Source organism: Macrotis lagotis, chromosome 7, assembly GCF_037893015.1.
Source record: "Macrotis lagotis isolate mMagLag1 chromosome 7, bilby.v1.9.chrom.fasta, whole genome shotgun sequence".
NCBI lineage: Eukaryota > Metazoa > Chordata > Mammalia > Peramelemorphia > Peramelidae > Macrotis > Macrotis lagotis.
Genome location: NC_133664.1, coordinates 183,228,008 through 183,251,677, shown reverse-complemented (window position 1 = coordinate 183,251,677; position 23,670 = coordinate 183,228,008). Strand labels below are relative to the sequence as shown.

The following is a 23,670-nucleotide window of genomic DNA, read 5'->3' as shown; positions in this document are numbered from 1 at the left end:
CACCTACAAAGTGTTCTTCAGGTCTCCCTGATCTATCTTATTCCCTTTAATGATTGTTCCAAAATGACTGTTTCTTCTCCTCTTCTGTCCTTCTATCAGTGGCTTTTCCCCCTATTTTACTAAAAAGTTTGAGGCCATCTGGTAGTAGTTCTTTTAGCCCCTTTTCTATTAAAACCCAACATTACCACTTCCTTCCTATTTGTTACACAAGAGATATTCCCACTGTTCACTAAGACCAGTTCATCTCCCTTTGTTCTCTGTCCTATTTCCTAAAAGATGGTTTCTAAAACTGAACACAATACTCCAGAGATGGTCTGATCAGGGCCGAACAAAGTGTGAGGACTGCTTGAAGTAGCTGAGGATGTTAAGTCTAGAGAAAAGAAAACTTTGGAAAGGACGTGATAACTTTTGTATACTTAAAATGAGATTAGATTAGACTTCTTCTTGGTCACATGAGGCAATAGTTGGAAAATACCAAGGATGTAATCAAGAAATAATCTTCCTAATAGAACTAATGCAAAGTAGAATTTGCTTGGCAGTTGGTACTCCTTTATTAGGCATCTTCAAAGAACGGTCAAGGACTGTATAGAGGGGATTCTTGTTGAGATATAGCTTGAACTAGACAACCTCTGGGGTCCCTTCCAACTTTTTTCCTTCACTAAACTGGAAAACTTGTCTATTTGCAATGCTTTTACTTCCTTACTACCCACAGTGCCCTAGATCTAGATTCCACCCATTCTACTTTATCTACCCTCACAAGGGTCCCCAATGACCTCCTACTTGTCAAATTCAGTTTTTTGACTTCTTTTCCTTTTTTCTGTCACCTTAAGATATATTTCTTTTAGAGTGTTTCCTTGCCCTCTTCTCTTCTCTCTTTATATTCTCTTTCTTGGCAATTTCATTCACATCCATGGCTTCAACCAGCATTTTTAAAACAGTGACTTCCAAACTACATCTGTAATCCTGATCTTTCCTTTGAATTTCAGATCTATATTTCCAACTTCTGTTGGGCTACTTCTGTTGCTCACTAATTATTGTACCATATTATCTTTAATCCTAAATTTGTACTTCTTTCTGACTTCACTATTTCTATCCAAAGAACTACCCATTCACTTGGTCTACCAAATCCACAACATTGAAGTTATCTTGGACTCTTTTCTTTCCTTCATTTTTCAGATGCAATCAACTATTAGGTCTGTTGATTCCAGCTCCACATCTCCCTCATCTCTTTCCACTGTCATTATCTCTCCCCCCCCTTGCAATTTGTCCTATAAGCAGCTGTCAAAATAATCTTTCTAATACGTAGATCTTGTCATATCACTTCTCTGCTCAAATACTCTCCTTGACATGTTGCTTTATGATGGGTGAATTGTTTCAAGTCTGTTTTGGTCCTTTTTATATCTAGTTCTTAGCACTATTTATGATGAGATATTTAATATAAATACTTGAAAAAGTGAATGAAATTTAAGAACATATAGAATTTGGTATCAATTTCTTTTCCTCAATCTTAACTCTAAATTGGACTCCTTCCAATACTCTGTTTTCCAGCAAGACCTTTCTACTCCTTGTCCAAATAGGTCTTGCACAATAATTTGTTTCCAATCATTTGATTAGGATGTCCTCCATTCATAAAAGGTCATTCTTTTTTTTCCCTTTGTCTCATGAATCCTAGCCACCCTTTTATAATACAGCTCAAATACTACCTTTTCCATGAAGTTTTTGCTCACCCTACTTTTTGCTAATAACCTTCCTCTTCAGTCCTTGGATACCACTTTATTTCAAAACTCAATGATGTATTCATCAAATGAGGCTCCATAGTATAACTATCTATGGCTTATCTCCCTGCTAGAATTTAAACGACATATGGCATAGGCAGTTTAAATTCAATTTCTCTGCCAGAATTTAGCACGATATTCTGCAAACAGCAACATAAATGTTTATTAAATGAAGGACTGATTAAACAATCTTTTTGTTAATTGATTAAAGTATAATTTTTTTTTTCAGTTTGGTTATAATCTATGTCCTTTACCATTTGAAGGAATTTTGTGACTGAATTTTGTTTTTGTTGAGTCATTTCAGTTTTGCTGACTCTGCATGACCCCATTTGGGTTTTTCTTTGCAAAGATACTGGAGTATGCCATTTCCTTCTCTAATTCATTTTATAGAAAAAAGCAATTGAGGCAAATAGGATTAAGTGACTTGTGTAGGAGCACAGAGTTAGTTAGTTAATAAATCATATGAACTCAGGTCTTTCTGATTCCAGAACTGGTACTCTAACTTTCCTTAGTTGCTTAAGTTTTGTAAAAACTGAATATTTAAACAATAAGCCAGAAAATATTGAGATGAGCCAGAGAGGCCACTAGAATCAATAAAAGTTCTCTGAAATTAGATAGTAAAAGAATAAGGGGAAGAAATCTAGCAGTTTGAAGACAGGCACTGTAGAATATATGGGGAAAAATTTATAAAATGAGGACAATGATTCTTATGTTACCTCATAGAATAAAGAGAATTAAGAAATAAATTGAGAATATATAGATATATATTACATATCTATGTATTTACATTTATATACATCACTCTATAGGAAGTAATAAAAGCAATCTTTAAATATGAAAACTAGCACAAAGCAATTTTGAACTGGTTTCTGCAGAATTTTAATACAAAGATCATTTGGACAATTGGTCCAAGAATAATTTTTAAAAATTAAACTTGATCTGTTGGGTATGAAATGTTTGAGTGCGATTTTGTCTTATGTAGTTAAGGATCAAGTTCAATTTAAATTTTCCAGATTGGAATTTGTGGTTTCTTTGAGATACTTCAAGTAGAATCAGGGCACGGAACCCAGGTCTTTTCTTCTATGAAAAACGTATTTCCATATTTCCATGTACAAAAAAAACCATCAAACAACAAAGAACAAAAAATATAAAGTGGAAAAATACACTTCAATCTGCACTTAGAGTTCATTAGCCCTCTCTTTAGAGGTAGATAGTATTTTTCATTATAGGTCCTTTGGAGTTGTCTTGTATCTACTGTCTTGATCAGAGTAGCTAAATTTTTCACAGCTGATCATCATTACGATATTGTTCTTATTGAGAAAAATGTTTTCCTTGTTCTGCTCACTTCACTCTGCATCACTTCATTACAAGTCTTCCTAGGTTTTTCTGAAACCATCCTGCTCATCATTTCTGATAACACAATAGTATTCCTTCAAAATCATATACTACAACTTGTTTAGCCATTCCACAACTGAAGGTCATTTCTTCAATTTCCAATTATTTGCTACCTCAAAAAGAGCTGCTATAAATATTTTTGTACATGTAGGACCTTTTCCCTTTTTTATGATCTCTTTGAGATTCAGAGCTAGTAGAGATATTGCTGGGTGAAAGGGTAAGTGTAATTTTAGAACCCTTTAAAATCCAGGTCTTCTGACTTCAAATCCAGTGTTGTTAATGCTATATTAAAGTTGCTTCTTTAGAAAGGGACTAACTAAATGAATAAATCTTTTTCTTCTTAGTTTGGAAGATTTTTCTTCTAAAAGAGGATTTCAATTTCTCTCTCACAAATCTGACTTGTTCTCTTGGCTTCAGAATTAAAATTGCCTAAACAATTTGAAAAATAGCTTCATATAGCTAGATATGGTGCTAGAAAATCTGGAAGAGTTTGTCAATGGAAAAGATCATTGATTTGATATATTTAAATACATGAATGCTAGGCCTATACTAAGCACACTTGTAGCTTTTCTTTTGATTAATGAATACTGTGATAGATTCTTACAGTCTCTTTTTCATAGTTAACTTCGATGACCTCTGTTGAGTAATATAAGAATTTCAGTGCAAGTAGAAAGAATTTTATCACAGATTTGGAGCTTGAAGGATTCTTAGAGGGATAAAATCTAACACCTTCATTTTATAGATGAGAAAATTGAAGTACAGAGAGCATAAGTGACTTTCCTAGGGTCAAAATAGCTAGGAATTATTTGAGGTAGGATTTGAAACCAGTTCCTTTCCCCTCCATATAATATAGTATTTTATTTTTTCCCCCAAAATGTAAAGAGAGTTTTCCACATACATTTTTGTAAGATTTTGATTCCAAGTTTTTCTCCTTCCTTTTCTTACCAGTTCTTCTGGACTCCAAGTCATAGGAGTATAGACTCCTATGCCCTGATGCTATTTCTAGTCATCTTCTCATCTACCGAACATTGTTTATGATTATTTTTACCAAGTTGTTCTTGCTGTTTTTCTCTCAATAAAATGATCTCATGTTAGCTCAGAGTTATATAGTGACTGCTGAATTTTAAATTGCAAATGTTACATTATATTAAGCAATAAAAATCTCTTCCTGTCTCAGACATTTTTTCTTTCCTAGAGTACTCTTGTCCAAAGATTTTGAGTGTTCTATAAATATTATATGTATCTCAGTGCCCATTGACAAAAGAAGGGATTATAGTACTAAAATCCTTTTCTAAAAAATAAGAAATAAAAACTGAAGTAGAAGTTTAAGTATCTTTGGTAAACATTTAACACTTCTTGAGTTTCCTTTGTTCACTGTTACTATGTAGAATTGTGTAAGTTGTTTAATTTCCTATTCTCTATTTCTTCAGCTATAAAGTGACTCTCTTACCCTTTCCTTCCACCCCAACTCAAACCATTTACCACATAAATTATTTGCTTCTAGATAGGTCAAGGATCTACTGCTGATTTCCCTGAGAACTCCCTCTACATTTAGGCGCCTAACTGTAGTAGGTGTTCTTAAAAGGGAATCTGTGAAAATTTAAATATATATATATATATATATATATATATACATATATGTATATTTGATAACTGTATTTCAGTATAATTGGTTTTCATTGTAATCTTATTATTCTATTCCTTATATTTAAAGATATTCTGAGGAGTTCCTAGATATAGGGACTATGTGGAAATAAAGATAAAAAACCAAGACGGTCCCTGCCTGCCTTCAAGAAACTCATATTCTAATTAGGGCAACCAACTGCTGCAAATTCAATGGAATTTTCTGTAGAGTTATTTCCTTTCACTAAAAACATCCCTTTTTCTTCTATTGAACCTTTCAATTATACCAAGGATTTTGGTGTCTATAAGTTGAGAGCAACATGAAGTAGCCTGACATAAAAATAGTTAAGAACCCCTGCCTTAGAAAGTTTCTTTGGGTTTAGAGAGACATTACTCACAGTAGAGTCAGCAGGTGTTAGAGGAGGCACTTATACCTAGGTTTATCCCTACTGTAAATCCAGGACTCTATCCAATAAATAGTATTTGCACTCCAATAATTTGCAATAAAAGTGAATGAGAAAACTCATTGGTGTGCTTCAATTTACCTGGAAAGTTCTTCAAGAGATGCAACTAAGGTAAGACAAGTGAGGTAAAGGACACAGCATAAAAATTCTGTGCCTTTAGGCTGAAGGAAGAGGAATTTTGCCTTCTTATCTCAGATACAAAAATAGATCTCTCTGGTGCTGTCATTTTTTTTTAGGGTTTTGCAAGGCAAATAGGGTTAAGTGGCTTGCCCAAAGCCACACAGCTAGGTAATTATTAAGTGTCTGAGGCCGGATTTGAGCTCAGGTCCTCCTGACTCCAAGGCCAGTGCTCTATCCACTGTGCCACCTATCCACCCCTGTGCTGCCATTTTCATAGACATAAAAGACATTGCTATGGTGGCTAATGCCATATCTTCTGTCTTTTCTGAATATTATTGGATTTATTCTGTGGTAGCATGGAATAGTAGATAGAGAACTGAAACTGAAGCCATGAATCTGAGTTTCAAGTCTTGTTTCTGATGCATACTGGCTGTGTGACCCTGGGCAAGTCATTTCAAATGGGGACTCTAAGCAACTCTCTAAGTCACTGAAGGTATCAGCATGACACTGTGGTGCTTCCCCCTTACAAGTGAAATCATGATTGTGTTTTTCCACCCCCTATTCTAATCTAAATCACTATTCTTTTTTTTTTTTGCAGAAGAACAAAAACAATTCTGACAAAATAAAAATGAAACAAAACATGATTCCCAGTTTGCTATTTCATTTTGGTCCTTGGTACTGTTGAAGGGTTCAAGATAAGAAAAAGGGATATTTTTAATGAATGAAAATAATTATGCAAAATTCCATTTGACTATAGCTGAAACCTCCAAAATAAGTTACTTGTCATAATTAGAACATGAGCTTCTTCTTCTTCTTCTTCTTTTTTTTTTTGTCAAGGCAATAGGGTTAAGTGACTTGCCCAAGGTCACATACCTAAGTAATTATTAAGTGTCTTGATCTGGATTTGAACTCAGGTCTTCCTGACTCCAGGGCTGGTGCTCTATTCACTGTGTCACCCAGCTGCCCTCAAAGACTGTTAGAACATGAGCTTTATTGTGAACTCATCCAACCTTTCTGGAGAGCAATTTGGAATTATGCCCAAAGGGCAACAAAAATGTGCATTCCCTTTGATTAATCAATACCAATACTAGGTATATACCCTGAATAGATTATAAAAAAAGGGTAAAAACATCAGTTGTACAAAAAATATTCATAGCAGCCCTGTTTGTGTGGCAAAGAATTGGAAATTGAGTGAAAGTCCTTCAGTTGGGGAATGGCTTAACAAACTGTGGTATATGTATGTCATGGAACACTATTGTTCTATTAGAAACCAGGAGGGATGGGATTTCAGGGAAGCCTGGAGGGATTTGCATGAGTGAGATGAGCAGAACCAGAAGAACACTGTACATCCTAATAGCAACATGGGGGTGATGATCAACCTTAATGGACTTGCTAATTCCATCAGTGCAACAATAAGGCACAATTTTGGTCTGTGATGAAGAATATCATCTGTATCCAGAGAAAGAATTATGGAGGTTGAACAAAGACCAAAGACTATTACCTTCAATTTAAGAAAAAACCCATTATCTTATTATGTAATTTTGTTTTCTCTTATACTTTATTTTTCTTCCTTAAGGATATGATTTATCTCTCATCATATTCAACTTAGATCAATGTATACCATGGAAACAATCTAAAGACTAACAGACTGCCTTCTGGGGGCGGGGGGAGGGAAGCAAGAATGGGGAGAAAATTTTAAAACTCAAAATAAAAAATAATCTTTCTTTAAAAAAAAGAACATGGACTTTTTGAAGGCAGGCAGGGACCATCTTGCTTTTTTATTTGTATTTTCAACACTTAGCAGACTGCATGCACATGGTGCTTAACAAAAGCTTTTTCATTCATACAAACCCACACACATGTATGCATTCATTCAAGAAAATTCTTAGTAGTCTAGAACTAAATTCACACACACACACACACACACACACACACATATATACACTAAGTAAAATGTGACAAATAGCTATAATGGAATATTATTGTGCTGTGAAAATTAATGAACATGATAAATATTGAGGTTTGAAAAGACATTAATTCATGCAAAGAAAAGCAGGCAAAGTCAACTAGACAATGATTGCAATATTTTGGAACAAAGAAGAGGAGTAAAATAATTCATTTAAATGCTGAAAAATTATAATGTCAAGCTTGGTCCTCAAGAAGATACATAAGACACCTTGATACCTCTACCACCCTCCCCACTCTCCTCATGCCTTTGTAGAGATGGAAGTCTTCTAAAATGTTGGAACTTTAAGAAGTATCAATAGGTCTTGGGAATTTATTTCTTTTCTTTTAAAAAAATTCTTTGTTATGAAGGCTGGTTCTCTGGGAAGGGTGCTTGGAAGGGATACATGGAGAAGTATAGATGACTGAAAAACAAAAGAAGTAAATATCTGCTTTTAAAAGCAATATTCTTCTCAGGAAACAATTCATTTCAGAATTATTTTATGATTTTGAATATAACTTACATCCTTAGGGCATGGAGATGGTTGTGAGATCGATCTTTCAGATTTTCACTGCAAAGTACAAGCTTTTGGCGGGCACTACTGATTTGGAAATAATAACTAATTCCTAGCATTTATATAATATCTATGTGCCATACAATGGGTTCATCTCTATAATTTTTATCTTAATTGATTCTCACAGCAACCTAAGTAGTATTATCATCCCCATTTTACAAATGGGGAAACTGAGGCAAATAGGCTTAAGTGACTTACTCAGGGTCATTCAGTTAGTAAGGATCTAAGGACAGATTTGACTTCAGACCCAGACACAGCACTCTATTTACCATGGAAAGGTCCATAGGATGTGTTCAGGATCTATATGCCTTTTATTTGGGAACCAGCCTGAGTTTAGAAAGGCCCATCCCTGGAAGGTTGATCATTTGTAGAAAAATTTTTCTTGACACAACAATTTAAGAAGGTTATTTTTCTTGTTTTTGTTTTTGCCCAAGGTCACATAGTTAGGTAATTATTAAGTATCTGAGACCAGGTCAGGTCCTCCCGACTTCAGGGCTTGTGCTCTATTCACTGTGCCACCTAGGTGCCCCTCATGAAGGTATTTTGCTTTAAAATATATAGAACAATGATTTCTGATTCATTGTTTATAGTGTTATTTTTTAATATTTCAAAAGATATGGTAACCTCTCACACACAGAGTGATGAAATTTCAGATCTCCTGAGAGATATGAAAAAAAGCAAGGAACACTAATGAGCAATAGTTTTTCAAAGTTTTATTTCTCTTTCTTCTTCAATGGCAGGGGTGGGATGGGAGGGAAGATGGATAAGAGTAGATTGTTAATGTTGGGAAGAATCACTGAGATAATACCCTGTCCCTTGACTTTAAAAAAAAAAAAGGAGAAAATTGAGATTTTTTTTAAAGAGATAAAGTGAATTACTCAAAGTTTAAAAAAAATGGCTGCTAGCAAATGACAGATCCCAAATTTAAAACCTGGAAGTCCAAGTCCAAGTCCAGGCTCCTGTTATTATAAAGAGCTTAAAATGAATGAATTAGGAATTGTTATCAATGCTGGTTAGATGTCCTTGAGATCATGCTTTTTCCTCCTCAAACGGTTTTTGTGTGATGGACAGAGTTGGTCTTGAAGCCATGAAGACAGTTCATATCTCATTTCTGATGCATACTGACAAAACTCTTAAAATATCAATGTATAAGGCAACTCTTTAAGTGAGAATTGAAAAGAAGTTTCCAGCATCCACTGTTAGAAGGTATTTCTTTAGTAGGAATTCCCTATTATACTAAATCATGAGTCCAATCCCTATTTTTGTACATATATATATATATATATATACACATATACATACATCTCTCTCTCTCGCTCTCTCTCGCTTGCTCTCTCTCTCACTCTCTCTCTAATCCATCTATCTAGAGAGAGATGAAGAAAGGAAGAAACAGGGAGCAATTAGGGGAGAGAGAAGCTCCCTAATTGATTATAGACTCTGTAAGATTAGGGAGTTTTTTCATTTCTGTTTATGGATATCCAACAACATTACCCCAAATTGTACAAGTTTAATATATACTTGTTGAACAATTGATGATTGAAATAGTAATACTACTCCTCAAGTACATTTTAAACCAAATAGGTTTTTATGGCATGGCAGGAACTGTAACCTCTATTTTTGACATGATTTTCATGGGAAAATGGGTTCACATTCTCTAAGTCACTGACTTATGAACCCCATTACCCTTTTTTTTAGGTTGAGGTCTATGATGAGGCCCATCAAGAAGTGGTACAGACAGTATGTACTATATAGGAAATCAATTTTGGAAGAAACTATAGAGCCCCAAACAGCTGTGCAGATCTAACATGATATAATTTTTGCATGTATTATTGTTTGTTATTTGTTCTTTATTCTTGAAGAGGTCCAATGACATCATGAAGGTAGTGTCTTGACTGGCATGTGAACCAGATTTAGGTGAAGCAGCTATGCAAAGTCATCAGTTTCACTTTCTCTGCCAAAGTCATTGAAATCCAATTGCAAGACAAAAGTCAAAATGACTGGCAATGACCTGGCATTGCATATATAAGGATGCCAGTTGTCTTAAAACAAAAAAGTAAATAATTCATGGCATCTCTGAATATACAGTGAAGATGCCTCTCCCTAGCAATAAGAAGGTCATTCTTTCAGATTGTTTTCTGAGGAAGAGTATATTGCTGTTGTTGTTGTTCAGTTGTTTCAGTCATATCCCAGTCTTTGTGACCTCATTTGGGATTTTTGTGGCAAAGATAATGAAGTGATTTGCCATTTTCTTTTCTAGCTCATTTTACAGCTGGGAAAACCAAGGCAAGGGTCACATATATAGTAAGTGTCTGAAGGCCAGATTTGAAATCAGGAAAATGAATCTTCCTGACTCCAGACCCTGTACTCTATTCTACTATGCCACCTAGCTTGTACCTCTCTTAACCAGGCTGTTTGGGATTGATGTACACTAACCACATACAACTTTACATTACCTAGAGAACTCTCCTGATAAAATATTTTTGATTAGCTATTTATAAGACATACACTTAAGTGAGAGGAATTATTTCTTTCTTGTATTAATAACTAAATGTTGAATTAGAACCAAAGTTTTCTCCTTTTCTGCCTCTTCATCCTACAATCAACCAGTGCTAGAAATCTCTTTCAAAAACTTATCTAGCCAAGATGGCCAAGATCAAATAAAAACAGTAAAAGAAATTCTAGGCTTAGGCTACTGAATGCATTCTTGCTCATTGTGTTTGCTCAGACAGATGTGGGAAAATATGGATTCTCCCTTTTGTGATATGGTGATTGGTGACATGGACATTGTGAAAAGGTGATAGGGACATTGATAAGTCTTTTTGACCAAGACTTATGTGATCCAAATCATGTACCCCCAAACTTTCACTGTAATATGGTCCAGCACCCATTATAATATTCATCCTGTCATTAATTGTTAACCAAAGTTGATTGCCACCTTCAGGTACAGCTGCTCTTCAAAGACATAATCTCTGAGTGTACCACCATGAAAGATATTTATTCTAAAGAGAAATGCTCAAATGACAATCATTTTAATCAAAATATTGACATTATTAGTAAAGTAATTATATTATCCAGAAATTATATCTCTTAAATTTTTAAATGTCACATATGTATATGTTCAAGCAATCACATTATATTTTTTTGTACAGTATAGGTCTGACCATATTATTTTCTTATTTAACAAACTTAATTAGCCTTCTGTTACCTCTACAATTCAATTACAACCTGGTCCCCCCATATATCTTTGCAGTTTTATTATACATTTCTCCTGCACACATGGTCCAACCAAACTGACCTTGCTATTCCTCAGCCATGACTTTCCATCTTTTGCATTTAAGCCTTGATTAGTCATACCCTATTCCTGGAATGTACTTCATTCTCTTAGAATCCTTTTTACATGCAACTTTTTTTCCCCTCTACCTGGAAGTGCCTTCTTCATGCTTCCCCAGCTGTTTCCCAGGGCCAAAACAAAAACCAAAAGGCAATAATCTTGTTATTTCTTTTGCATTTTTATATTGATGTGTCTCTCCAATAGAATGCAAACATTTTAATCCAAAGAACAGTTTCATTTTTGTCTGTATACCTTCATTGCTTACTATAGCGTCTTGTTTATAAGTACTTATAAATGCATGTTGACTATCATAGTTCTTATCTAATACATAAAAGTCTAGTATTTGTGTACACCATTAAGGTTTTTTCTTTCAAATTCTTTTCATTTCATTTTACTTTTTGATGAACAATCATTTATTTTCTCTCTCTCTCTCCTATCCCCTAAGAAAAAAAATAACAAAACTTATAATGAATCTGCATAGTCAAGTAAAATAAATTCTCAAATTGTTCAAGTCCAAAAATGCACATCTCATTCTGGATCTTAAATCCATCCCCTTTGCCTCCGAAAGAGCAGCATAGCTTATCATCACCCTTCTGGATTCATGATTGGTCATTGCTTTGGCAAGTCTTAAGTCCATCAAAGGTATTTGTTTTTACAATGCTATTTTTTTTTTTTTAGATTTTTCAAGGCAACGGGGTTAAGTGGCTTGCCCAAAGCCACACAGCTAGGTAATTATCATGTGTCTGAGGTCGGATTTGAACCCAGGTACTCCTGACTCCAAGGCTGGTGCTCTATTCACTGTGCCACCTGCCGCCCCTACAATGCTATTTTTAAATAAAATTTGCTCTTGGTTCTATCTATTTCACTTTGTAACAATTCATACAGGTCTTCCTAGCTTTCTGTAAATCTATCCCTTTCAATTGTTTCTTATGACACAGCTATTCTATTACATTCATATAAATATATAATTACTTCATATATTAGCATATGGTGGATTAGCACCTCCTCAGTTTCTAGGGTTTTTTTTTTTTATCACACAGTCACTATAAATCTTTTTGTACATAAAGTAACAACAGATAGCATTTATGTAGCATTTTAAAGTTTGCAAAACACTTTAAAAACATTATTTCATTTTATCATTGGGTGGTAGATGGTAAATGCTATTATTATTCCAATTTTACAGATTAGAAAGCTGAAGAAGAAGTTAAATGACTTGCTCAGGATTCCATAGCTAGTAAGTATTTGAGAAAAGGCATTTGACTTAAATTTTAGTTTTCCTGACTTCAAGTTCAACACTTTTCTCTTTCTTTGATTTCTTTTGGCATAGCCCACTGTATCTTAGTTTATGAATAGTTTAGAGAGATTAGTGGATTTTCAAAGGTTTGCTGATCCTGTTTTAAGGATAGTGTCAAACACATGGTAGGGTAGTCTGAATAAAGGTCTTTCCATATTCTCATCTCACTGGTGCCTCAAAAAGTTAAAAGCATCATACCTCTTCTCTTTTGACTCTTTGCAGAACAGTGATACTTTTAGTAAACCAAACAGCTGATCCTCAAAAAGTTTATAAGGTTGTAGAATTAAACCTTCTACATCATGACTTTCCCAAACCAGATTCAATATATTGAGGATTGGCATAAGAAATTAAATGGGAATTTTGTGGGAGTTTTACAGAAGCTACAGACAACACAAAGGTCAGCACATGACAGAGAAAAAGATTAAAACACAAAGATAAAAAAAAGTTGCATGTAAAAAGGAGTCTAAGAGAATGAAGTACATTCCAGGAATAGGGTATGGCCATTCAAGGCTCAAATGCAAATATTGTGTAATATTAACCCATATTTTATAATAATGTATTGTAAATATCCAATAAAAGAAAAATTTAAAAAAATCAAACTTCTTCTCTGGTATGAAGAGAGGGTCAAAAAATTTTGAGTGAATTTTCCAGATCCTTGCAATGTGGAAAGGATAATTTGTTGGTTGGAGACTTGGAAGTCTCTGTTAATACTCTATTCCCTTTCAAATGATTACAATCTTCAAGTCTGTGCTCCTACTTCTAGATTGCTAAGTATGTAGTTAAAACTACTCTTACAACTAAAAACCAGAAGAAAAATATAAATGATAATGGAAGGAAACCCAGATTTCCCTTGGCACTGAACTGACTGCTACATAAATGGGTCAAACAGAGTTGGTCCCTACCCTCTGGAAGTTTGCCAGTAAATAACTAGGGAAATCTACCATGCATCCATTTTAAGCTTTCCTTAATTTCTCTATTTTGTAAATTCAGGATCTTTTCATACCTGGTTTGCTCAAAATGAATTCTGTCAGCCAATGCAAGGGCTAATTACCAAGGAGAGTATCCTAGATCTGTGGGTCTTCAACAAAGCCTTGCTTCCAACTCTGCTCAGAAGAGTTCAACAATGGTTCTGGAAAGAAGGCTCACAATTAATGAGGCAGATGACATGGTAAAAAGGCCACAAGATTAGGAGTGGGAATTTTAGTGGCACCTATGCCAATCACTGACTGTGTGACTCTAAACAAGATATTTAACCTTTCTGGACTTTCAACACTTTTAACAGTGATATTAAGGGATTTGACTGAAAGATTTCCAACAGCCCTTTCTATTCTGATATTCTAAGTCTTATTAGTCTGGGGAAGGATGTATATAAAAATCAAGCAGTGAAAAGTCTTTGTTTATTCAAATAAAAGACTGCTTTGAGATTGGAGTTGGTCATTCAGTTTTTCACATATAGAGAACATTTCATGGACTGCCAGCCCACTTCAAGGTAAACATCTTTCCTTGATGACACAGTCTATAAATGCCTATGCCCTTGCCTACTCCCATTTTTCTTATTATCCTATGATTGTTCATAGTTTCTCATTCACATGAAATAATCAGCTCCTTAAACAAAAAGAGATTTCAGTGTGAGTTATTATCTCTTAAGTTCCTCCTGCTAATTCAGCATATCTTTTATTTTTCTTTCAACTAAAATCATTTGTTGTTCTTGTAAATCACTGAATAGATATAGGAAAGAAATACTGGATGAAATCCTCTATGAATATCACTCATGTAATCAAGGACACTTTAATTGGGAGATTTTAGAATAAAAGATACAGAAAAGGAGACTGTGATTAAATGAAGAAGAAATTTTCCTTGTTTTCAACTAGATTTGATTTTGTGGGCAAAATCAAGAGGAAAATAATTGTGGAACTACACACTGCCTGTCTGCAGTTCTCTTTGGATTTTTTTTTTATAGTAAAACCACAGCCTAAGAATGCATTTGGGGCAAGTTATTGGGAATAAAAGAACTGAAAAGTTGACCTCAACAATGGAGAAGTAACCTGAAGCCAATAGTTTCAGTTGAGGGGCTATCACTTAAGACTGACTAATGTAGTGAAAAGCTTTTAGAAAATTCTTTACAAATATACCATTTCAAGCATAAAGGAAGAGTTTTAAAACAGAAGATATTAATCCTTAATTTAAAAGCAGGAATATTCTACTAAAAAAGTTTATTGTAAAGTATTATAAGTAAATTGTTTTACTTAAGGAATGCTTTTAGGATCAAAACGTCTAACATTCTTGAATTCCAGTTACAGACTTGTACCTTAAGCCTCAGACCTTGGACCATATCCATAGGAGGTTTTAAGGGAAAACAACTGCTTCATTGCTGGGTAAGGAAGGATTTGGCTTTCTAATATATTTGCAATAGAGAAGGGGAAATATTGGATTCTTGGAGAAGATGGGGCTAGAAGGAGTGAGATGGGGGGAAATGGTCTGCAACTACTTGACTCCAGTGAAAAGAATCCAAATGCATATATTTTAACAACATTAATGAAGACTATATAGGAATTGAAACCGCATTAGATGTGAGTATTAACTCTGGAAATAAAGGGGTCCTGGTTTCAAGTCCTAGTCCTGGTGCTTATTACCTATGTGAGCAAGTTGGCACAGGGTATGTGACCAGTGTGTCTCAAAGGTACGATAGAAACTCACGTCTTCCTGACTTTGGGGCTAACTCTCTACACTAAGGAAGGAGCAGGCTCAATTCTTATTCCTATACCTATCCTTATATGAATGGTAGGAAACTGGAAAAGGTAGATCTCATCGAGAAAAAAATCATGAACATCACCTTCATCCATTCAAAGTGGTGCTAGTGTTTTTTAAGACTCCAGAAGGTTTTTAGATGACGGTTTCCTCATCTGTAAAATGAAGATGATGGACTAAAATACCTTTGATATAATCTCCAGCTCCAAATCTATAATTCTATGTAGGAGTAGGACTAGAAAACATGATTTGTTTGGTGCCTTTTAAAATTGTTATGTGAAAATAAAGGGATGGAAATGAAAATGGCAACGGCAAAATGTAACCTAAAATCATGCTGGAAGATTTTTCAGTTTGAAAAAAGAGAAAAACTAGAGCTTGTCTGAAGCAAATCAAAGGGAGGAGCAAGCCCAAGTTACTGTTTATATCTCAGATAAATGTTTTCAAGAGAGAAAAAATCCTCAAAGCATAATTACTAACCTGAAGGAGGAGCTTCACAAGCTGAGGTTTTTTGGTGTAAGGGCTTTGAAAACTTTTCCATCCTGTCTTTAAATGTCTACACATAAAATCAGCAAAATAAAAGGATTAACAAGATAATTAAGCAGTAAACACCTGCTTAAAACAAAAGAACTAATCTATAGGCATCATGGAAACTAGAGAGCTTAAAACAGCTGTGAATAATTCTAAAGACAATTTGCTACTTTATCAACAAATATTATCTTCTATACTGTTTGATGTAGCATTTTACGATTGTGCATATGCAGTAGGCCTGAAAAATTACTAGAATTAAGTTTTTGCAAGAAGATTGGTCCTGGAGAAGAGCTGAGATAATGTATCACCTTCCTTTCCTTTCAGAGATAGGGAATTACGGATTTGAAGCAACACATACATGGTAGCTAGGTGGTACAGTAGAAAGAGCACTGGGCTTAGAATCAGGAAAACTTCTTTTCATGAGTTCAACTCCAACCTCATATACTTAATAGCTATGTAACCCTGGGCAAGTCACTTAACCCTGTTTGCCTCAGTTTCTTCATCTGTAGAATGAGTTGGAGATGGCAAACCTCCCTGGTATGATTGCCAAAAAAAAATGGGATCATGAAGAGTTGGACACAACTGACCTCACTCAACAACAAAAATATATAACCAGATCCTTCTAATGTGTAGGTTGGTTTTGCTGAATTGTTTCTAAAAAAAATTTCTTCTTACAAATTCTTAGTTATAAAGAATAGGAAATGGGGAAGGATATATTTATAAATGAAGGTAATGTAAAGATAAAATGTATCTATTTTTAAAAGAAAATTTGGAGAACCTATAGAGAACCATGATACAGTAGCATAATTCAGTACAATGGGGTACCACCCTGGGATGATACGGGGCATCACTGGACTTGGAGATGGAAGCCCACTACCCTCTTGGCTCTATACTCAGGTATTCCACATTGGTTAAGTATTTACTATATGCTAAGTGCTAGGGATACAAAGAAAGGCCAAAACTTCCTGGAACTGAATTGGAGTTCGTATTTTAATGGGTGTGGAGGAAGACAACCTGTACATATAAGATATATACAATATAAAATGTAGTTGAAGGTAGTCTGGGAAAAGAGAACTAGGAAGACCTTCTTCACCTTTCAGTCTCACTTTCCTCAACTGCCAGAAAATGTATTCACCACCAATCTCAAAAGTCCATAAGAAAAGTCTTCTGTAAATTGCATCTATGGAATTGTGACATTATTATCAGAACAAAGTGAATTTGAGGCAGTTTTAAAGTTGAGGGTGAACTAGGAGTTTCTGCAAACTAATGAGGCTGGTCCCCAAAATATTCCCTATAGAGAATAACACACACACACACACACACACACACACACACACACAGGCATTAATAGCTGATTTCTAGAGAACAAGTGAGGAAAGGAAGCAAATATAGGCTACTATGCCTCCAGCTTCCTTCTGGGAAGCTTCTAAACCACTAAGATTAGAGTGTAAAAACTGTTCTACTCTTGGAACAAACAGAATAGTTAAGGAAATGTAGTCCAAAGACCATCTCTGACACTCTGAAAAGCCAAAAGATAGAAAAAAAGCAATTAAGTTGCATCTTAAGTTAAAAAAGTAACTGGGCAGGAGCTAGATGACCCCTGAATTATATACTTCCTCAATGTTACACAAAATCTCAAGATTCCTTTGCCTTTCATTTAGTTATTTCCTTCTCTCAGCCTCAGTTCTGCCCTTCAGATGATGACATTCCTAAATAAATAGTCTATTAGCTCCACAACTGTTAGCTGACTCAGCTTCTGCATGGAGACACCATTGCTAATGGGAAGATGCCTTTGCAAACACCTTCTGGTGTAATTGTTTCCCAAGAAAATGACCACAACATACTATCCTGTCGTCCTTCATAAGGGACCAGGACAATCTCCACTACAGAATCTCAGAGGCTAATTATTTGTATTATCTGCTCATCTCCTGGGCTGTAGAAACAGGCTCATTTACTGTATTTCTCAATAAGAGCTTAAAAACAATGGCAGAGTTGGTTGCATCTCTGGGCAGGCCCCCTGGTTTGGTTGTGATGTTTTCAAAGACCCCCTCCTCACACCCCCATCCCAGTACCAATTGAAGCGGAAATTAATTTATTTTAGAGGGGAAAGGTTGATTGTGGTTAAGCGGGTTGCCCCACTGAATTCTGACACAGAACGAAGTGTAGCTGAATTTCATTCCCTTCTCTGAATTCCTCTTGTCACAAATATTTTTAAAAGATTTGCACAACTCCCCTGGGACATAACCAAGCACACTAAATGACAGATGATAACAAGAAGGAATGAGGCAGTGGGGAGGATGAGAGAGAAGAGGAGGCGACCCTTACAAGCGAATGACTTTCCCAGAGTTTCACAATTAGTAAATTGGGGAGTCAGGATTTCAATCCAGGTGTTTTCTGACTCGAAATCCAGCTCTTATCTCCCCCTACACACATACACACACGTGTAAAGCAACATCCTGTGCAGTTATCAATTAAACAAAAAGAAGCAAAAAGGTGTTTTCTTCCTGCTTCCCCCCCCCCCCTTTTTTCTTTTCAATTTCGTTCTCACTGTTTCTTTCAGACCCTCAACCCTCTTCCTGGAAGATTTCAAAGGTTTGGTCCGCTTGCCTCCACCTCCCGCCCCCTTCCCCTTCCTCTTCCACTCCCCTAGGTCCCTAAAGGCTTTTCCAAAGCCATATCTCCGGGCTCAGCCAAGGGAGGCGCAGAACAGCCCAGACCCTGCACGGCCTCGCCTCTGCCCAGCCGGAGGGACCTTCCACTCTGGCAGAAAAGTTGGAGCTACAGCGCCTTTCTGCCTTCCAATATGCCTCCCTTCCCCTGGGAAAAGAGTTCACTCACCTGCGGGGCTGCCGCGGCGAGCTGAGTGCGCTAGGGCCCTGCCTGGTTCGGTGGCCCCTGGACAGCTGTGCCGCGTCCTCCTCCGTGCGCTCCAGGAGAAGCGGGCTGGATGCTGCCAGCGGCTGGGGCGCCCGGGGACCCGCCGCGAGCTCAGTGCTGCTCCCCCGGAGGCTAAGCCCAGACTGGCAGCTCGGGCGCCGCAAAGCTTGCTGCGCTCTGTGTGGGCTGCGCGCACCGCCTCTGAGGCTGAGGGGAGGGAGGTCGCAGGGCTGGGAGGTACCTCGGCCTCCACATCCCCTCTGGACATCGGGTCCTCTCCTGCTCCACCTGGGATCCTCGTCTTCCTAAGAGCAGAAAGGGTAGGCTATCAGGTTCTCCAGAAAACGGGCTGCGAGCGGTTTCCTCTTTTCAAGTGTTCAGTGACTCCCCCCCCCCCCCCCCCCGGGAGTCCCCTTTCTTCACGCTCTACGCATCGCTTTCTCCCTGCCAGGGGTAAGGTGGGCATAAAGAAATAAAACCCACGACGGACTTGGATCAATTTAGAAAGGGGACTGCAGGGGAGATGGGGCGAAGTAAGAAATACAATGTATGCTGCTATGGTAAAGAACAAAGGAAACTTTTAATAGAGCTCTCTTACTGGTTACAGGTTAACTGACTTGGACTTGGCTTTTAAGATGAGGCTCAGTTTCCTCATCTGTAACATGAGGAGGTTGGACTAATCCATTTCAAAAATCAGAGTTTTCAGCTCCAGATCTGACATCAGATATTCTTCATTATCAATTCAATATTTAAATGAAAGACATTTAATTGCAGTTTGAAGACTTAAGGTTTGACAGAAAACTTCTCTTTAAGGGTTATTCAATCTTTCCTAGCACTATAAAGAATTTTTTTTTAAATAAACCGCCTCACAAGAAATCAATCATAGAATCATAGATTTAAAGTAAATGGGACCTTAGAGGCTATCTAATCTGACACAAGTGAAATGACTTTCCCAGAGTTTCACAATTAGTAAATTTAAGAATTTAAGCACATGTTTTCTTATTCTAAACTTAGCTTTTCCCCACTGAACCACCCAGCTTCTAAATGAACATAATCCTTTCCTTAAGGATCATATTGTGGATGCTGCTTCTTATCCTTACATTTAATGGTATGATTTTTTTTAGAGTTTTTTATTTATTAACAGTGTGGATTTATCTTTAGAAATTCTATTTGGCTCCTTTTGTTCTTTAACCACTGACTTTTTAACTTTATGCCCGAATACTTTAACAAGATTATCAGTTGAGGAACAATCTTATATGTAACTACAGAAATAGTGAATTATTTGATTCAGAAGGCAGTATTTCTGGATATTTGTCATGTAAAAAGGACTTTTCTGGAACAGCATAGTAGATGATCTTCATGATTTTGATTTTTTTGTAATGTGCTTAAACTAGACTAATCTGAGAAACAAAAATAATAATCCTTTTTGAGAGCTAACAACATAGGCTGCATTGTTATAATGTTAATAACTACCATTTATATGTCATATTAAAGTTTTTAAAATGACTTATTATTCTTTGATTCTCACAACAATACTCAACAATGCTCCAGGTGCTAACTATTATTCTTCCCATTGAAAAATGAGGAAATTGAAGGCAGGTCAAAGTGACTTTAGCCATAGGGTCAAATAGACACAGGTGTGTGAGTCAAGATTCTGTATTCTTTCTGAATCCAGGTCCAGAATCCTATCCTCTTTGAATATGTATCCCTTTATTAGTGACCTTCTGAATACGAAATTAGAAAACCATAGAATTTAGAATTAGAAGGCTCCTTAAAAAGATCACTTGCTCAAATCCTTTTCTCCTTGCCCTTCTCCCCCTTTTTAAAATATACAAATAAAGACATTGAGGCCTAAAGAAGTTAAGGAAGTTATTCACAGTCATGAGAAGTGACACCAATTTTAATGCTTCTACCTCTTTAAGTGGAACAGATAAATCAGAAAGTATAAAAGTGTTATGGATACTTGTTACTCAGTTCACATTAGATTCATTTTAGATTTTCACATATTGTTGAGGTGCCTATCAGTGTGTGTGGAGAAGAGGATGCCAAAGTTGTAAGGAATGTGACTAAATACCTAAAAGCTTTGTCTTAAAGTAGGGAACACAAGAAAAGAATAAAACTGACCTAGTGTTGTGAACATGACTCAGGTGTCAAACCCTGACTTTGTCACCATCTTTGGCCATGAACAGAAGGTTCACTATCTTGCTTGAAGGAGATTCCTCCTATTTTTCTCAAATTGGAGAAAATCTACAACTGGGCTACCAATTGGCATCTACCTGTATCCTAGTGGTTCTATAATTCATTTTGGTTAAGATGTATCCAATTTGTTGTGAGTCATTTGGAGGGTTTTCTTGCAAAGGTGTGGTTTGCTATTTCCTTTTCCAGCTCATTTACAGATGACAAAGCTAGGTAAATAGGGTTAAGTGACTTGTTCAGGGTAACACGGTTAGTAGGTATCTGAGGCCAGATTTGAATTAATGAAGATAAATCTTCCTGATTCCAGGCCTGGAATTCTGTCTACTTGATTGCCTAACTGCCCTACAATAGGTTTTTTTCTTTTAAGAAATTATTTTCTTTAATGAGCTTTTCTATCTTTTCTATTAGGCCAACTACTTTTAAAGGAGGTCTTTTCAGTAAATTTTTTGTATGTATTTTCCCATTTGGTCAATTCTGCTTTTCAAGGCATTCTTTTCTTCATTGGATGCCTTTCCCCCCCTTATTCTGTTTTTTAAGGTGTTATTTTCTTCATTTTTTTGTGCTGTCTTTACCAAGCTGTTAACTTTTTTCATTATTTTCTTGCATCATTTTCATTTTTCCTTCCCATTTTTTCTTTCTATCTCTCTTACTTGATTTAAAAAAAATCCCTTTTTCCAGCTTTTCCATGGCCTGAGATTAATTCATATTTTTCATTGTGGCTTTGGATGCAGAAATTTTGATTTTGGTGTCATCTACATGTGTGATTTCATCTTCCTTGGTTGTAGTAGTTTTCTATGATGAGAATTTTTTTCCATTGTTTGTTCATTTTCTAGCCTATTTCTTGACTTTTTATGCTAAAGGGAGATTCTATTTCCCAAGTGAAGGGGTTACTGTCCCAAGCTTCAGGGTTTTTGTGTAACTGTTTTCAGAGGTAATTGTGGTCACTTACAAATTATAAGTTTTTAAGTTTTCATCTCCTCCAAGGTAGAAAGGTGTGTTTACCTTTCCTCCTGTACTTTGCATTGATTTGTAAATAACCACAATTACTCTCTGAATCCTGGAATTGTGACCAGGGTACCTAATCCCCCTGTGACTGTGCTAGATAAAACCTAGGACTGTGATCTAAATCCAAGTATAGGCAATGTAAGAGTCCTACTTCTGGTGCCAGCCAAGGGATCTCATACATTTCCCTCTAACCCACTGTTTGAACTCCTTACTGTGAACTGAGAGGTCTGCCACCACTGCTAGTGATTCAGTTTTCCTGGGTCTGCACTGGCACAGTCTGCTATAGACTGCACTCCTCTCTCACCTTGGTGCAGCAGATCTTTTCTGCCAACCTTCTAAGCTATTTTGGGCTGAAAATTTGTTTCACTTCTTCTGTGGGTTTTGCCATTTTGGAATTTGTTTAGATTACTTTTTTAAAGGTATTTAAAAGGGGTATGGGAGAGAGTTCAGGTGAATATGATTACTCTACCATCTTGGCTCTACCTCTTACAGTAAGTTTTTTCAATGTGTTTATGAATTTTCTTGGTCAAAGTACGTACAAGTTAACTAACTTGCTCAGTGTCACAAAGATGTAATGTAGCAGGCAGGTCTTAAACCTAGGTCTTCCTGACTTTCTGGCAGGGTTGAGATTGCCAGTTCAGTCCTTATTCCTATTCCTAAATCAGTGACAGAAATCTGGGAAGAATAGGCCACATTTGGGGTCAGATAAAAGATCATATACTGTTTCCAAAATGGCGGTGGTGTTTTTTAAGCTGCAGGTTTTCTCTTAATTCTCACACACAAAGTATCATCCTTTAATATCTTGTATAGCTCTCCTTTCCATTTTCAAGTGAGTCCCTGACCCAGTTTCAGCATCCTAAAGGTCTGATCACCAATATCTTTACTCCACTCCCCCCCTCCAAAAAAATACTCCTGCTTTTGTACTTCATAGTTTCTCATGGCTATACATGAATAACATTCATAAGGTGGTGACAGAACATTCATAGTGGGTAGGAACTGTTGCTGCTCAGAAGTAGAGGCACCTTTGTTTCCTGGAAGAGGAAATGGCATTTCCTGGAGGGGACCATATATGGGTGGTTAGATTCTACTGACACTGTAAACAAATTGTGAGCTTTCAGTCATGTTCTGTTTCACTTTTTCCCTTTTTCTGTCCTAAAGATTCTTGAAGTATAGTTTGGGCTGTTGAGTATATTATTTCATCAGTGGGCAAAATGATTCTTGACCATGACCTAATAGGAAATCTGTTGGACTGAGACTAACTATCCTGTGAGTTCTAATTTTTTAGAAAAATCATCTGAGGACATTTTCTTTGGGTCATTAAGCTTGGAATTCAAAAACCCAAATGTAGGATGTCATTTTTTTTGAAATGGATCTATAAACTTGTCTCTAATGCCAGTTGGATCTGCTGCCCTTTTACCCTAAAGAGGCCCTTTCTGTGAAACTGCTATAGCATGGGGGATTTTAAGGGTCAGAAAAGGACCTGATTTTTTTTTTTTTGATGGAATCATGTTAGAGGTGGAAATGATGATATGGTAGGGAGAAGAGATAGAAGTAGGAAATCCCCCAAATAACCAAAGAGACTCAACATCTATAGGAGTCCCCTGAAAAAGCCACCTTGAAATGTGACTAATTTCTAAGTAAACAACCAACTCATAGTTGGCAAGACAATACTGGAAGGAAGCATCTGCTCAGATACCCAATTAATCAGTGTAGAACTAAAAAGAAAAAACAAATTCTTATGAAGTCAATAGACTGGATGGGTATAGTGTAGGCTACTCTTCTCTTCTGCCTCCTT

At 36.3% G+C, this 23,670-nt stretch overlaps 1 protein-coding gene and 1 long non-coding RNA gene across 3 annotated transcripts in view; one reads left to right on the top strand and one right to left on the bottom strand.

Annotated features, from left to right (window-relative positions):
• Positions 1 to 18,733, bottom strand: part of PRKCQ (protein kinase C theta) — a 191,268-nt gene extending 172,535 nt beyond the window's left edge. Inside the window, exon 1 of one of the 2 annotated variants that reach the window (XM_074194181.1) lies at positions 18,636 to 18,733. The gene's annotated coding sequence lies outside the window, so the exon portion shown is untranslated. Of the gene's footprint in view, positions 1 to 13,524; positions 14,698 to 18,635 lie in introns of those variants that run through there. The other variant, XM_074194179.1, reaches the window with a different exon arrangement.
• A 77-nt stretch (positions 18,734 to 18,810) lies between these two features.
• The window catches only part of LOC141493197 (uncharacterized), a 56,679-nt gene continuing 51,819 nt past the window's right edge, over positions 18,811 to 23,670 (top strand). The window contains exon 1 of the long non-coding RNA XR_012470144.1: positions 18,811 to 18,994. This is a non-coding gene — a long non-coding RNA (uncharacterized LOC141493197). The remainder of the gene's footprint in view (positions 18,995 to 23,670) is intronic.